We start from the raw sequence: 6000 nt of genomic DNA, 5'->3' as shown, positions 1-6000 counted from the left end.
GAGTTCATTGCAAAGTGAAAAAGGTTCTCCAATAAATATAGACGCTATGTAAACTATATGCGACTGACAATAACCAATTTAACTCTAATCACTTCTGCATTCCATAGCTTTCCTCTAATGGTCTTTTGAAGGGACATTTTAGGCTTTTATGACAGACTAATGGGCAATGGCGGCTCCATTAATCCTATCCTCTGGGCTCAGAAGTTGAAGATTCTCAATCAAAACTACAGAAGTTCAAAGATACATTATCTTAATTCATTAATTTCCCTATTGTTTGTGTCCACTGCACTGAAAAAAAGACACCTCGTTTTGACACGCATCGCCACCCGTGCTAGTGTTCTGTTTCCAACATTGCCTTGGTGATGAGTGAAGTTTACAAATTAGACAAAGCTGGAAATGAAGTCTCCTGAAACAAAGCTACTGTCTCGTCCTGCGAATCCTGTTGAATAAACTCACAGAACTATTGAACTAATCAAAAGCCAGCCAGAAAAACAAATATGATGAGACTCCCAAACTCCAGAGAGGCACTTGGCCAAACCAAACCTCGGCACAGCATAGACCCAGACAGTAACAGGCAAGAAGTTTCAGCAGCAGACAGAACCAAATCTTCCAGCCTGAACTCTTTTTACCCTTTGGGGAAATGTGGATCTCAGTCAACACTTTGAGTCCTCGGACTATTTCCAGTTTAAGTTCATCACCCTGTTCCCTCTGATTTTAAAAAGCTCCTCGTGGGCACAGTCATCCCATGTCATGGGACCAGCAGGGCTCACAGACACAGGTCATACAGAAAAACAGGCTCCAGCAGGCCTCTGCAAAACAAACTCCACAACCGTACAGAGACAGCTTAGGTGACCATAGGGTTGCCAGTTTGCTGTTGTCTATCTTGGGTCACCAGCTTGTCAGCAACTGAAGAATTACCAGGGGAGGAAGACAAGAAGAGTGAGAGATGGCAACGCTCCTCCTCCCACCTGCGAGCACCACTGCCACAGCCACAGCCACATCACTCTAACTGTCTCATCGCAATCATGCCCGTGTCCTTTCTGCAGGGGTCTCCATTTTAACTCTGCTGTAACACAGCTGGAGAGAGCCAAGCCTGTTCTTTGTGAAAGAAGAACGTGGAGGCCATGCTGAGAGTGCATATAACACCCCTTTTTTACAACTATCATAAAACAATCCTGAATATCATCTCTTAGTCACAATCCTCCTCAAAACCACTCTTATAAACCAAGCAGACAGCAGGCATACTATTGCATAGCAATCGTTCATGCTGTCACACATGCCATGACCTGTGAAATGCCAACTCCAGCACAGAATGAACAAATGCCCTGCCCATGGAAGTACACTGATACCTACAGGGCTTTCTGAAACACAGCTCTGCCCCAGCGGGGGACAGCTCTCTGCCATCGGGAGCACAAGACTCATTACAACTTATTTACAAATTCTGATATCACAGTAGAAATTATTTCACACTTTAGCTAAAAGTTCAGGTCAGAGCCTATAGTCTTCTGCACATGGATTAATCGATACACATCAACTGAAAGAGTACCACAAATTCAATTTCATGGTGCTATTGCTACACACCTCTGCTTTTCTTCAGGCATGCTTTATGTGCAGCAGTCTTTGTAAGCTGTGTCTACTTTAGTTAGATTAGACAGATAAATCCTGATAAAAACAAAATGCTTTTGTCATTTAAAGACACTTTCAAACCAGAGATTAATTTATAAAGATCCGACAGTCTAACTAGTTTCATACTTCACAGGGCTATATACTGTATTTGATTCTGCCAATGTCTGCTATATCCTCTTATGCTCAAAGGTCAAGTATGTAAATCATGGCCCAGTATGATAATTTCTTGCTTTGCTGGCAGCTGGCATGTGGCAAACAGACGCTGAAGTCCAGCTGTTTAAATCCTCGATCAGCCATTTAAGTTGAAACCCAGCAGTGAAGTGACTAAAAGGTATGTTTACAGAGCAGCATGCCAAACTGTACCCCAGGGATTCCTGCTCAACTTGAAATACTAAAAGACTCTGAACCCCTTCAATATGTAAGGAATACAACATCCAGATGTTGCTTTATAAGGAAAATGCATTACAAATGACTCGTAGATTAAGCTGAAAAGATAATAAAATGTTGGGTTTGACCCTAAACATAAAGCTAGAAAATTAAAGTTAAGGTTTGCCCCTTTAATTAGCATCAGTGGTGACTATAGGAAGGGATCAGATGTCCTGCAGCCTCCAGCTGTACGGAACTGAATTTCTAAACCCACAGCTCTTTAGCGTCACCCAAGAGCAACGCATATTATAGGTCAAATTTACAAGAGTTAGCAATGGCTGAACCTCCACTGGCACGGAAAGGGGAAAACTGGCCTACCCTCCTTTTGGGAAACCCTCCCCTCTAAGACTGGGGAGAAGGCATGGGTCCTAGTACAAACCCAAGGGCCACAGTCCAACAGTTACCGATTTTCCTGCTGTGGGTGATGTTCTCTGCACGGCATGGAGAACTCTGGTGGAACTTAGCAATGTGTCTCTAAAGAGATCAGTGACAGTGACCGCTTCTGTACATCACATTTTCACAGTCTTTTTCAACTGAGAAATCACCTTTTTTTTTTTTTTTAATCCCAGGAGCCACAGTATTGACAGATAGATTAAAACTGGCTAACCTGTTCTTTTCCCCCATTTTGTTTGTTTGATTGCATGTGCAGGACTGTGTCCATGCAAAGGTTTCCCAAACCTCCTTCTAACACATAAGAAACAGGCAGTGACTCCAGGCTGAGCACAAATTTGCCCACTCAGTCTCCCTGCCTTTGGTCAAAGGGCAACTCTGGGATGAGAAGGATTCTCCATGTCACAGGAACACAGGAACTTCAAACCATGGTCCAAGGAATGCTGCTTTGGGGTTTGGTCTTGCTGTCATCATGATCAAGCGAGTTTTATCACTGAAGCCACTGGGCAGTGAATCTTCATACATGCCTAAAGAAGGCTCGTGGCATTTCATTCCAAGATGGTTTTATTCAGAATGTCTCTTTTGCAAAACCTGTTTGGCACATGGGAGTAGGGTATGATGGAGGCACTAAATACAGCTCCCCGGTCCTTCTGTTGCCTTGTCTTCAGCACTGAAGAGAAGGACCCCAACTTCTCTAAACACCACACAGTGGCCAGCTTAAAAGAAGTCACATACAAGGACAGGTAACTTCTCAGGGTGCACTTCCCTCCAAATTCCTATCACATGGCATGACATTTCATTAGGGCTACTGCCGTGGAGGTGTCAGATACACTAACCTTGCATCAGCGAAGTGCTCATCCACACCGAAGAAATTGCTAACCTGTGAGACAAAACTCTAGTGTCCAAGCACCAGAACAGCACGGGCAGTCAGAGCAAGAGATCCAGACTCAGCCTTTGACTGACAGGGCTATGACAACCTTATCCTGATTCACTGGGACAACTGGAGTAAAGAGTTTTCCTGAACATAGACAGATTTGAGATGTTCAAAATGGACTTGTTTTCCTACTTTCTTAAATGTCTGATCATCCTTGAAGGAAGATAAATGTTGGAACAGATTTTGCCTGGTCTTCATTTTCACCTCAGTGTAGCACTCCCAATTAGAAAACTTCATTCCAAACCCACACTTTTCCCCAGTGTCCCTTCTGCTCTGCAGGTGTGGGTCAGAGCAGTGCACTTCACACAAGATACCTTCTTCCATGGCTGACAAAATGTCAGTCCACTTCCATTACAGCGTGCCAAAACAGACAGTATGCACCTTGCTTCTCAGCATCGTACTGATGTTTACTGCAGTCTGTACAAAATACCTCTCCTGTATGGTATTCAATAGACAAAGAAAGTGAAGTTACACGGCTTAATTTCCATTTTTTTCCTCACATCAGAGACTAGGTAAGCAGTTTTTTCTCAAGACAACATGTCTGAGGTAAGTAATAATAATGGAGAGTCTCAGAGGAGAAAAGACAGTATCTTAGTCACACCGGTCATGAGATGACAACTGCACCAGGAAAGGGTCGCTCCCTGCTCTTGAAAGCAAAAAAAATCCTTTCAATTTCCCCAGTAGCAGAATATAATCTTTTGAACAATGCTGCCCTGTACATTACCAGATTTTTTTGTACGCAGACATTGTGTCTAGACAGCCTTAGAAAAACTGACTCTACTTAACATCAAGGGGTTGGGTTTTATTGTATGTGCTGAAGTATTTAACTGTGTGCTCAGGTACTGTTCACAAATAAGGCAGCATAAATTTATTCAATTTTCCCCTGGAGCTGATGGGTCCATCATTGTAAGTCAGGCAAGAAGCAAACCGGGATCACACATTGTCTCTGAAGCTTATATGCCTAAAAGCTTTCTGGAGGTCACCTAGCTAATATACACAAAATAGTAGATTATATTAATAGGATAAATTTACTGCAGGAAGAGGAAATGAGTCCACATCACTCCTGCTAGTACTGACCAGTTTCCCATATAGACACAGCAGATTTGTCCAATCTCCTCACAGATCTTTATTTTACTTTTGGTGACAGCCACAGGACTTCCATCACTGACTCTGGCAGGAACAGAATTAAGTCCTGCACTTTACAGAAGAGCTGTACTTAATCTGTCTCATCATGTTTCCATACTCAGAAGAGGGAAGATCTCCAACATTCAAGCAAGTATGAGTGCACCCAAGGTAAAAATAATATTTTTTTTAAACTTAGCCATGGAGAGAAAAACACTGGTTTTATTTTTGAGTTTAAAACAGCATCCCCTTCTGCAGAGGGGCAAACTTTGTTCCAGACTAACACACACCTTTTGTCTACATATCCTCCCCTTTAAGCATCTGGTTGATTTGGGGTCATTACTGACCTCTTATGTTCAGGCCTTTCACATCCCTCTGTTAGCAGAGCAGAGGATGTCTTTCTTCTAGAAGAGCCAGGTGAGAGGCATGACTTGACCTGTGTTGTGGTTTAACCCCAGTTGGGAACCAAGCACCACACAGCCGCTCGCCCACCCTACCCCGCCTCCCGGTGGGATGGGGGAGAGGACTGGAAGGGCAAAAGGAAGGGAACTTGTGGGTTGAGATAAGAAGACTTTAATAACAGAAATAAAATAGAATATTAATAATATTAATAATGTAATGAAAAGGAAAACAGAAAGAGAAAGGAACAAAACCCAGGACAAAAAAGCGATGCAACCACTCACCACCCACCGACAGATGCCCAGCCAGTCCCTGAGCAGCAGTCACTGCCCCCAGCCAACTCACCCAGCTTATATAAGCTTATCTACTGAGCATGACGTCATACGGTATGGAATATCCCTCAGCCAGTTTGGGTCAGCGGTCGTGGCTGTGCCCCCTCCCAGCTTCTCGTGCACCTCCTCACTGGCAGAGCATGGGAAGCTGAAAAGTCCTTGACTTAGTATAAACACTGCTTTGCAACAACTAAAACATCAGTGTGTCATCACATTATTCTCAGGCTAAATCTAAACCACAGCACTGTACCAGCTACTAGGAAGAAAATTAACTTTATCCCAGTTGAAACCAGGACAACGTGCCAGGGGATCCCACAGAAGGGTGGGTAGTGAGGGTGTGAGCTCTGGAGGGCAGGAGGAGCAGGCTCAAACAAAACAACTGGAGCCTACATGAACTCCATGTCAGAGGTGTGTAGTTTGGGGCTGCAGTGGATTCGGAAAGAAGGAGTAAGGGTTGCCTCCTGAGGGAGAGGGAATAGCTTGGGACAGGATTAAAGACGGTCTCTGATAAGAGGAAGAAAAGGAAAACTGAATGAGAAAGGGCACATGCCAAGTTGGGGCAAGGAGACATCAGGGGGTGTCCAGTCACCAAGATGCTCAGGGAAGTGTGTTGTGGAATGGAACATGTAAGGACTGGGGAGTTCAGGGGGAGTGGGTGAGGGTTACCCCACAGCCCTCTCTCCCCAGGGCAGGGACAAACCATACCCATACAAAGCAGGTATGTCCCCCCTGCATCGCTCACACTCCCATCCCAGTGGCATGGGGATGCCA

This window comes from Phalacrocorax aristotelis, chromosome 9, assembly GCF_949628215.1.
Source record: "Phalacrocorax aristotelis chromosome 9, bGulAri2.1, whole genome shotgun sequence".
Classification (NCBI taxonomy): domain Eukaryota; kingdom Metazoa; phylum Chordata; class Aves; order Suliformes; family Phalacrocoracidae; genus Phalacrocorax; species Phalacrocorax aristotelis.
Note: the sequence above shows the minus strand (reverse complement) of the source record.